The sequence below is a fragment of the Clarias gariepinus genome, chromosome 13, assembly GCF_024256425.1.
Source record: "Clarias gariepinus isolate MV-2021 ecotype Netherlands chromosome 13, CGAR_prim_01v2, whole genome shotgun sequence".
Classification (NCBI taxonomy): domain Eukaryota; kingdom Metazoa; phylum Chordata; class Actinopteri; order Siluriformes; family Clariidae; genus Clarias; species Clarias gariepinus.
In genome coordinates, this window is record NC_071112.1 from 3,301,806 (window position 1) to 3,311,795 (window position 9,990).

A 9,990-nucleotide genomic window follows, 5' to 3' on the forward strand; every position below is an offset into this window, starting at 1 on the left:
ACCAGAAATTGATGGTTTGAGGATGAATAGTGCCACCTTTACGTCAGCTCGGTTGTGCAATTCAGAGACTTTATCAAACCTTTCTGCAAAGTTGTCTCACTTACCTCCATCAGCTCAAGCTGACATTGAGGATATGATTAGGAAATATCCGAATCTGTTTAGTGACTTCCCCACTACTACTCACGTGTTAAAACATGATATTGAGGTTGGTTCACATGCACCCATCAAACAAAGGGCTTATCGAGTAAACCCATTTAAAAAAGACTTGATGAGAAAAGAAACCCAATATCTGCTCGAACATAACCTAGCATTCCCTAGTTCTAGTCCATGGTGTTCCCCATGTCTTTTAGTTCCCAAACCAGATGGTACTTCCCGGTTCTGTACCGATTATAGGAAAGTCAATGCACTGACCAAGGCTGACTCCTTTCCAATGCCACGCATGGAAGACTGCATAGACCGAGTGGGTAATGCTAGGTTTGTAACGAAACTTGATCTACTAAAAGGTTATTGGCAAGTGCCACTTACTGACCGTGCATCTAAAATTTCTGCTTTTGCCACTCCTGATGTGTTCCTGCAGTATCGAGTGATGCCTTTTGGCCTTCAAAATGCAGGAGCTACATTTCAACGTTTAATGTCTATCGTGCTATCTAAGGTTTCTAACTGTGAAGCTTATCTAGATGATGTTGTCTGCTATGCTGACACTTGGGATGACCATCTTAAATCTATAGATGAAGTTTTTGGGAGGCTTTCTGATGCAAATCTTACTATAAATCTTGCAAAATGTGAATTTGGTTGTGCTACAGTCACATATTTAGGTAAGGAAGTTGGCAGTGGTCAAGTTTGTCCCCTAAATTCAAAGATCCAAGATATCCTTGATTTCCCGGCCCCCAAGAACAAGAGAGAGCTTCGGCGATTTCTTGGCATGACCGGTTATTATCGCTGTTTTTGTAAAAACTTTTCTGTGGTGGCCAGTCATCTCACGGCCTTACTTTGTAAATCGGTTTCCTTTAAGTGGACACCTGTGTGTCAGACAGCTTTTGACGCTTTGAAAACTCTGCTTTGTAGTGCTCCAGTGCTTGTTGTCCCACATTTTGAAAAACCATTTCAGTTAGAAGTGGATGCTAGTGGTACAGGTGTTGGTGCTGTTTTGTTGCAAACTGGAGACGATGGTTTGAACCATCCAACCAGTTTCTTTTCAAAAAAGTTCCTTAAACATCAAATGAGCTATAGTACTATTGAAAAAGAAGCCCTTGCCTTAATACTTGCTTTACAACATTTCGAGGTGTATATTCGTTCGACTGTACAGCCTGTTACTGTTTTCACAGATCATAACCCTCTTATCTTTCTCCAACAAATGTCAAACGCCAATCATCGTTTAATGCGATGGTCCCTGATTAGTCAAAGTTACAATTTGAAAATATGCCACAAAAAAGGTGTTGGAAATGTAGTTGCTGATTCACTGTCACGTGTAAGCCAATAAAACATTACATGTTTTATTTTATGGGTGGGGGTGTTATGACTCCGATATGCTAGTTGTGTCTGTCAGATTTCTCTCTCTGCTCCTGTGTGTTGGACCTGTCTGTTTTAGGTGGGTGTTGCCTGTTAATCAGCTGAAGCTCCGGATTGGTCCTACTCTACATCCTAGCCTGATATAAGGACCACCCCAAACACTCAGCGGAGGCCCATTTTTGAGCCTCTTTGAATCTGATTTGTTGTGTGCTAGTAGTTACAAAATTCTGATTGACTGTCGTATTTTTTTGTCGTTTGTTTTTGAGTGTTGTGCCAGAGAGAAAGAGAGTTTGTGTGTTATAGTCTGTATTGTCTTTGTTAAACTCTGTATTAACTGACTCTCCCGCTTATCTGAACCTTTGCCTATTTTGACTATGATATGGATTCCGATTCGGCTGCATGTAAGCATTTTGTAAAATAGTTTGTAAATAACTCTTTTCATACGGGAAGTAGGGGGTTAGACGCCGTTTCTTTTTGTATATATTTTGTCTCTGTTTATTGTTTAGGGAGACAGGTAAGCTAATTTGTATTTTGTTTTCTTCAGTTGAATTCAGGTTATTTAGGTTTAAAACAAAGTCTGTTTTGTTTATTGTTTTGGCCTGGTCTTCCCCTGAAGATAAATCCCGTGTAAATAAAAAGGTGAAAATAAACCCTTTAACTTATCTCTCTGGTGTGAGCTCATTTAGTTCTCTTTCTGTTGCGGGGAACCCCTAGACGGTCGTAACAACAATATTTAAAGTAAATATTAACAGACCAAGTTTTTGGTTTTATATAGTCAATGTTGGAATATTGAAGTCTCTTTTCTTTATTTTAAAGGTATCTATTTGTGACCGATTTTGTTATCAACATCAACTCCTTCACCATAATGATACCAGCGCTATTAGAGGGACAGCGATATGTGTTCACATACCGCTTTAGCCAAGACCACCTGGAATTGTTTTTCCAACTCCATCGGGGCCTCAGGTAGGAGCTGAGATTGAAGTGAGCAAAGTTCTTGAGAGAAAACAAACAAAATTCTACAAAAACACACCTTCCACACCTATTGGAGACAGCTGTTAAAAACACACTTGTCTGAAATACCTACCTGGAATATACTTACCTTTTTAATTTCAGGTGGATGGAACAACAATCCAACTGTTGCTCACTTCCAGAATTATTTCTGGCGCATTATGGTTCGCTGTGACATTGCTCCAGGGAAGACAGGCAACGTTTAACCACAGGATGACACCATGTGTCTGTCAGCTGTCGACATGTCATCTGTGGTGCCAGCTGAGGACGACGATGACAACATTGCATCCTCTCCCTTTCAGTCAATCTCTGGTGTTGTGTTGGACCACAGTTATTTAGCAACAAGCTTTGGGTGCCTAACTGAAAACGCACTTGTTTGCATTGCGGGATTTGTAGTTGGGCAAGTCATGAGAAAACTTGCATGCAATGTATGTCGGAGTAGTTACAGTAGTAAGTACCATCTTTTGGCTATAACTACCATAAGGTGATCCGCTCGGCTGAGCATTGCATCCGACGGGGCTCTAACATCAACTCAGCAGCCCATCAGTGCCCAGCGTCTCTGTTAAACAGAGTTGTGAAAGCAGAAGTAGGGTCTGGAGACATACTTGGCCTTTGTGATCACATTGACACTCAAGATGTCATAGACAACCACCACTTTAATTTAATTTCACTGGTTGCCTGTACCTTTCATAGGTTGAGACAACACCATGTGGCAAAGGTTCATACTTTGCAACTGCAGAGCAAAAGTCTGAGGAAGAAACTGTGTAAGGTAGTGTTGTTGCAGGGATACTAAGCACTTAGTTTTAAGAATGCTTGACCTGTCTTATACACTGTAATCATTTAGGAAGCTGTAGTAGATATTTTCATGAACTGGATGTTTTCAAAAAAAGTACACTGTGCAGTAGACTAGGCTAAGGTAAGTAACAGTTAATTTTAAGTTCACTGAAGTGGATTAATAATAAACTTACACCTAGTTTAGAAGTAGATTAATATAAAAAGCTTCATAAATACATCGATCATAAATACATGTCTGTCAGTTGGAACAAACCAAAAAACAAAAAAAAAATCATTTGAGATTTGGGCGATTTATGATGATTTAATTTCTGCAGATGTTCAGTTTCCCATCCTAACATTCTGAGGTCTGTTGGTCAGGAAGTCCAGAATTGTTTTTTTTTTTTTTTTTTCCGCATTGTTTGTTTAACTCATGCCTTTATTAGTTTAAATTTTGCTCTATTATTTATCTATTTATTTATATATACTTTATTTAGTTTATATTATAGCATCCTTGTAATTTTGTGCATTGTAGAACAAATTAATTAGTTATGTAGGTGTGTCTAAGTATTGTATTGTATATGATATATCACATATTTATGATATCATATAAGTAAAATAATTAATTAATCTATGTTCTATCATAAATATATGTTTGACATTCATAATAAACCAAATTAGTTGAAAATTAAGACAATTAAGGTGATTTTAATCGTTGCTAGTTCTCTGCCAATGTTAACTAATGCAGAGTAGACGTGGCTACCCCAGACCCAAGATGGCGGCCGCGCTGACGCATCGTTTCTATGGACAGCAGAGTCAGAGGCGACATCTAGTCAGTATATAGATCTCACGCTGAAACTCTAAAACATTGACTAACCCGGCTGCTTCTTTAAAGAATATTATACAGTATACTATATAACACACATTGTAATAAAATTCACACACCGAACTAACTACCATGCTAAGCTCAACTTTTAGCCAATTTTTTTTTTAAGCAGACTGAGAGGACATCTTTGCTTTAGAACAGACTTAGAGGAAATAGCTTAACTGAATTTAACCACACAATAAAATTTGTATATTTCACAATTGTCTATAAAAAAAAAATTAACTGTGACAGAATTATTTGCTCATACTTATTACTAACTAAACAAATCTCACCTTAAGAAAAATGCATATCCCGCAGCATGTGGCACCTTGTCTGGATTTAAAAACTTGGGCGGAAATTGTATGGCAGTAGAATCTAATCTTTCTAAATGAGTAAAATTTACAAAATTTCTTTAGTTGTGACATGGCCAAAAAAAATAAATTAAAATTTCCCCATTTTTTTTCTCGCTGATTTAAACTAACAAAAAAATTTACTTGAAATGGAATTAATCAGCATCTGTTTAAATCAGCTTAATTAGACTCTAGAATGCAGTTAGTAAATTGTATTATCTACATGTGACTAATATTAATTTAACAATTGTTAATTAAGCCCAGTCCCACTTTTTACAGTGTAGAAGATGAGTGTGTGTATATGTATGAGTGTGTATATATTCTACTTCTTCTTATTATTATTATTATTATTACTATCATTATTATCATAACTTTATGATTATACATCAACTTAAAAAATTACATTTTAATAAGCATGTTGTGTTTCAGGATATAGCATAACTGTTCTTCTTCGTAATCAAATTCTTATAAGCATTGTGTAAATCAGTTTGCAAAACTTGCTTGACAGTTAAATTACCTAAGATGATTTCTCACTATTCTCACCAATCAATTAATAAAAAAAAGATTAATATATAATTATACTTTGAAAGTTGAAAGTTAAAAAGTCATTAAGCTTGAATAAATAGCTACTTACTATTTGTATTCACCTATTTTCAGTGACCACTTTATCCTGGTATAGGTGACAATGAATCATAGTACTATTATACACAGTACTCTCAGCTATGAAATACTGTACGTTTGGGATTTTACGTGATCGACCAAAACAAAATGGCACATAATTTTGAACTGGAAGGAAAATTAATTGTTTTCTACTTCACTCTGATGACAGAACAGGGTCGTAAAAATTCGCCCATCATATTAATTTTCTCATAGGTGGGTTTATAGTTTTTGACACGATCACTGCAAAAGAATCATAGCTGCAGTGATTGAGGACAGAGAGAGGAGGAGGGAGTATTTTAAGCATAACGGAAGAACTCTCTTGTTATAACATGGCTTTAAAACAGTGCATTAAGACACTTTTTCGATTTTTTTTTACACCTCCTGTCTAACAGCTCAGTCTGTGCAGCTCAGTACAGTACAGTTGAGTACGTTGAGTTTTAGTGGGAACCAGAGGATAGCTGGCTGCTGTATTGACACCACACAGGTTATCCTTGTTCCTGGATATCTTGATATAGGCTTTTTTTTCCTCCCCCGTAGGTAACCAGAAACGCACCAAATACAAACTCTTGTTTAACAACAGGATTTGTATGTATCTATACCACACACACATATAAACTACACTGAAATCATTGGTTATATGAGACTCACCTGATTCAAAGAGGTGGATGGATGTATGGTTTGACTCTATGGCAGCAGAAATAGACTTTGACATTGAAATAGACATTGTCATGCTGAAATGAAGGTAACTGGGACATGACATTAAAAAGTCTGCCTATCACCTGCATCAACTCTTGCCTTTCCTCCCGCTTCATTTGGAGTCGATGCTCCTCCATCTTCAGTTGAGCCTTCATACATGCATCCAGTGTCTCCTGCTCTTGTTTTTGCCGGCTCTGCTCTGCTAGCATAAACAAGGTTTTGGACTTCCTCTTTCTTCTGTTTGCTGGTCTTGCACTACTATTAGAGATCTCAGCTGGTGATCTCCTCCGAAATGCATATTCGAAAACAATAAGAAATCAATAGGCAAGAAGTTACTGAAGGTTACAGCCATAACAGCATTGCTGAGGAGGATACTTGCAGTTCAAATTCTTCCAACATTCAGATTTTGTCACAGCAATCAAAGGTAACCTGAAATTAGGTGTGGAGCTTATGTGGAAAGAATAGTATCCGAGTTAGGTTTTATACTTTAAATTAGGTTCGATACACGTACATTACATAATATATCACATTACATTATAAAGCATTTTGTCAGGTGCTGTGTCACATACAAGCCCAACATAAAAGAACCAGTCATTAATATGTCAGTAGAGAGACCCAGACACAGACAGGCGTTAGGAAATACATTTGCATTCTCCTGGCTAAACAAAAGGGTTCAAGAGCCGTTTAGTTGTATATTCGTCTAAGTACAGGCTGTAGGAAGTGTTACCACATAAGGAGTCAAAAAGCACAGTTAAGGAGGCTGCTTTATGGGCACAGGTACCTTCTCATCAGATTATATAAAACCTAACAGGTATCTTCTCATCGTATTACTGTACATGGAACCTAACAAGAAATTTTTATCATATTATAATGCCTTACAGTGGATCAGCAGCATCTCACTTTTTCTAAGTGCCTCTAAGTTGTGTTGAAGTGTAAGCAGAAAGGTACAGTATATAATTAAGATCATGCATCTTAGTGATGATAAATTGCTGGCTTATGTGTTAATGTGCTTTTGAGAACAAGGCGCCATCTTGTGGTGGCACCCTGCAAATCAATAAACAGGGCTACAGTTGTCGTGGTTACTGTGAAATCTAGACAAGCAAAGCAAGCAAGGGAGGGGGTTTCCAAAGGGTATTTTGCCTTTTGTTTGATTTTTTTTTAAATAGGACATGGTCGAAACCTGGCTTTAACTAGACCTTAAGGGTGCTTTCGTACCTTCCTTTGTCCAAATACCTCCATGAGTTTGTAAACTTGTAGTGTTGGTTTCTTTTTTACACAGAGACAAATCCAAGCATACCAAAACACAAAGCATCACTTCTTAAACAATGTGCGACTGTTGTTTCATGTTAATAGTTTTATTGTAGGTCCAGGGGGACAGCGCATTATTAAAGACATTTACCTCCCTAATCACAATGTGTTTTAGTGGCTGCAATCTGGCAAGAGACTCCAGTCACTCAGGGTATGAACTGAAAAACTAAACAGCAGCTTTTTCCATCAGGCTATAAAGTCATTTAACACACAACCTCATCTGTAACCAATGAATTTAGAACACAGTTGCACAGACACTAGTCACTTTATTACATATTCTTTCACAACATCAAAGATAATTTATATTCTGTATAATTTGTATTGTATAAAATTAAATTAGTCTTGTACATACTTATTCTTTTATTTCTATTAGTTTTTTATTATTATTTTAATCTGCACGGTCTGGAGTTTTGCATAATCGCATTTTACTGCTAATTTGTTTATTACATTGCTTAAGCTACGGCTTGGGGCTTTAAGGCCCTGTACAGGACATGCTTCTGGGTAGACAAGACAAAATCTAAGCCAGTACGACATAACTATGGTTAGGGATGGGAATTAATAAGATTTTTACGATTCCAATTCCATTTTCGATTCTGCTTAACGATTCGATTCTTTATCGATTCCCTTATCGATTCTCATTTGGAAGAAAAGGGACAACAAATTGTTGATTTGAGAATACAACCAGACTTTTAAGCGTTTGTTCCGCTTAGGCGCCATGCTTACTATTCACTGAGCGTAAGCTACGCAACGTGCGTAAGTTACGCAATGCGCGTGATGACGTCATTCGTGCCCACTGGAATCGTTAGCAAATTTTGAAAATGATTCCGAGGAATTGAAACACTGGGAACCGGTTCTCAACAAGAACCGGTTTTCGATTCCCATCCCTACACATACATACTTTCATAAATTTTCCTTTTTAATTTTTATCTTTTTGTGACGCTGCTTCGAGACAATGACCATTGTTAAAAGCGTTATATAAATAAAATTGAATTTAATGGATTCTCCTGTAAGCCGGGGGCTGAGGCAGCACCGGATCGATGTTGTAGGCCGGGCAGTGGAGGCAGCGCTGTGTGGGTTGTCCTCTAATCCAGGCAGCCGATGCAGTACTAGATTATCCTCAAAACCGGGCGGCTGACGCAGCACTGCGATGTCGAGGTTATTCGACCTCCCTGTAAGCGCTCCAAAGGGATGGAGCCTTTATTCAAGGCTCTCGGTCAATGTGTTTGCGTGGGGGGATGGAATCCCAACTGAGGATCTCTGGAGAGGTGTAGACAGACGTGACGCCTCTCGCTGAGGCACGCGGGCGAGGGTGACGCCTCTCGCTGAGGCACGCGGGCGAGGGTGACGCCTCTCGCTGAGGCACGCGGGCGAGGGTGACGCCTCTCGCTGAGGCACGCGGGCGAGGGTGACGCCTCTCGCTGAGGCACGCGGGCGAGGGTGACGCCTCTCGCTGAGGCACGCGGGCGAGGGTGACGCCTCTCGCTGAGGCACGCGGGCGAGGGTGACGCCTCTCGCTGAGGCACGCGGGCGAGGGTGACGCCTCTCACTGAGGCTCGCGGGCGAGGGTGACGCCTCTCACTGAGGCTCGCGGGCGAGGGTGACGCCTCTCACTGAGGCTCGCGGGCGAGGGTGACGCCTCTCACTGAGGCTCGCGGGCGAGGGTGACGCCTCTCACTGAGGCACGCGGGCGAGGGTGACGCCTCTCGCTGAGGCACGCGGGCGAGGGTGACGCCTCTCGCTGAGGCACGCGGGCGAGGGTGACGCCTCTCGCTGAGGCACGCGGGCGAGGGTGACGCCTCTCGCTGAGGCACGCGGGCGAGGGTGACGCCTCTCGCTGAGGCACGCGGGCGAGGGTGACGCCTCTCACTGAGGCTCGCGGGCGAGGGTGACGCCTCTCGCTGAGGCACGCGGGCGAGGGTGACGCCTCTCACTGAGGCACGCGGGCGAGGGTGACGCCTCTCGCTGAGGCACGCGGGCGAGGGTGACGCCTCTCGCTGAGGCACGCGGGCGAGGGTGACGCCTCTCGCTGAGGCACGCGGGCGAGGGTGACGCCTCTCGCTGAGGCTTGCCGACGAGGGTGACGCCTCTCACTGAAGCTCGCGGTTGGTCATTGTCCTCGCATATGGCAAGCAGATTACTGTCCATCAGCCCCGATGTCACGGTCCCACCAGTTTCCAAAAAAAAAAGGGCCCCTCTGCTATGCCTTGGGAAGGTCGAGCATTCTGTCATGAATGGGTGGTATTGACTGTTGTTATTGCTGTGGGCAGAAAAGGGCAGGCATAGGCGCAGAGGGGTGTTTTTGAACAAAAGAGTCTTTATTCAGGATATAACCAAAACAGGACTCCCAAAGAAACAAAAACAAAGAAACGAACACTTAAATTAGACCACCCATAACTGACCAGTATCCAGGCTAGAGGACAAGACACAAGACATAAGCATATTACTGAAATACATGCTTAACTGACAAGCTACAGACTTTAATACACAAAATATAAGCACTATGTTGAGACACATGCTTAAGGACGAAACACAGGCTGTAATACCCGTTACACAAAATATAAGCACTATGTTGAGACACATGCTTAAGGACGAAACACAGGCTCTAATACCCGTTACACTAAATATAAGCACTATGTTGAGACACATGCTTAAGGACGAAACACAGGCTCTAATACCATTACACTAAATATAAGCACTATGTTGAGACACATGCTTAAGGACGAAACACAGACTCAAGCTAAGCATGGAGCTGAAAACGGGGACAAGAGCGAGAGACTCGGAGAGACTAGAGACAGGACTTAGGCTAAAGACATGGCAATCAGC

At 41.0% G+C, this 9,990-nt stretch overlaps 1 protein-coding gene across 1 annotated transcript in view; it reads left to right on the forward strand.

The window, feature by feature from the left end:
• The window catches only part of LOC128535427 (THAP domain-containing protein 2-like), a 67,004-nt gene that overhangs the window by 8,762 nt on the left and 48,252 nt on the right, over window positions 1-9,990 (forward strand). The window lies entirely within an intron of this gene.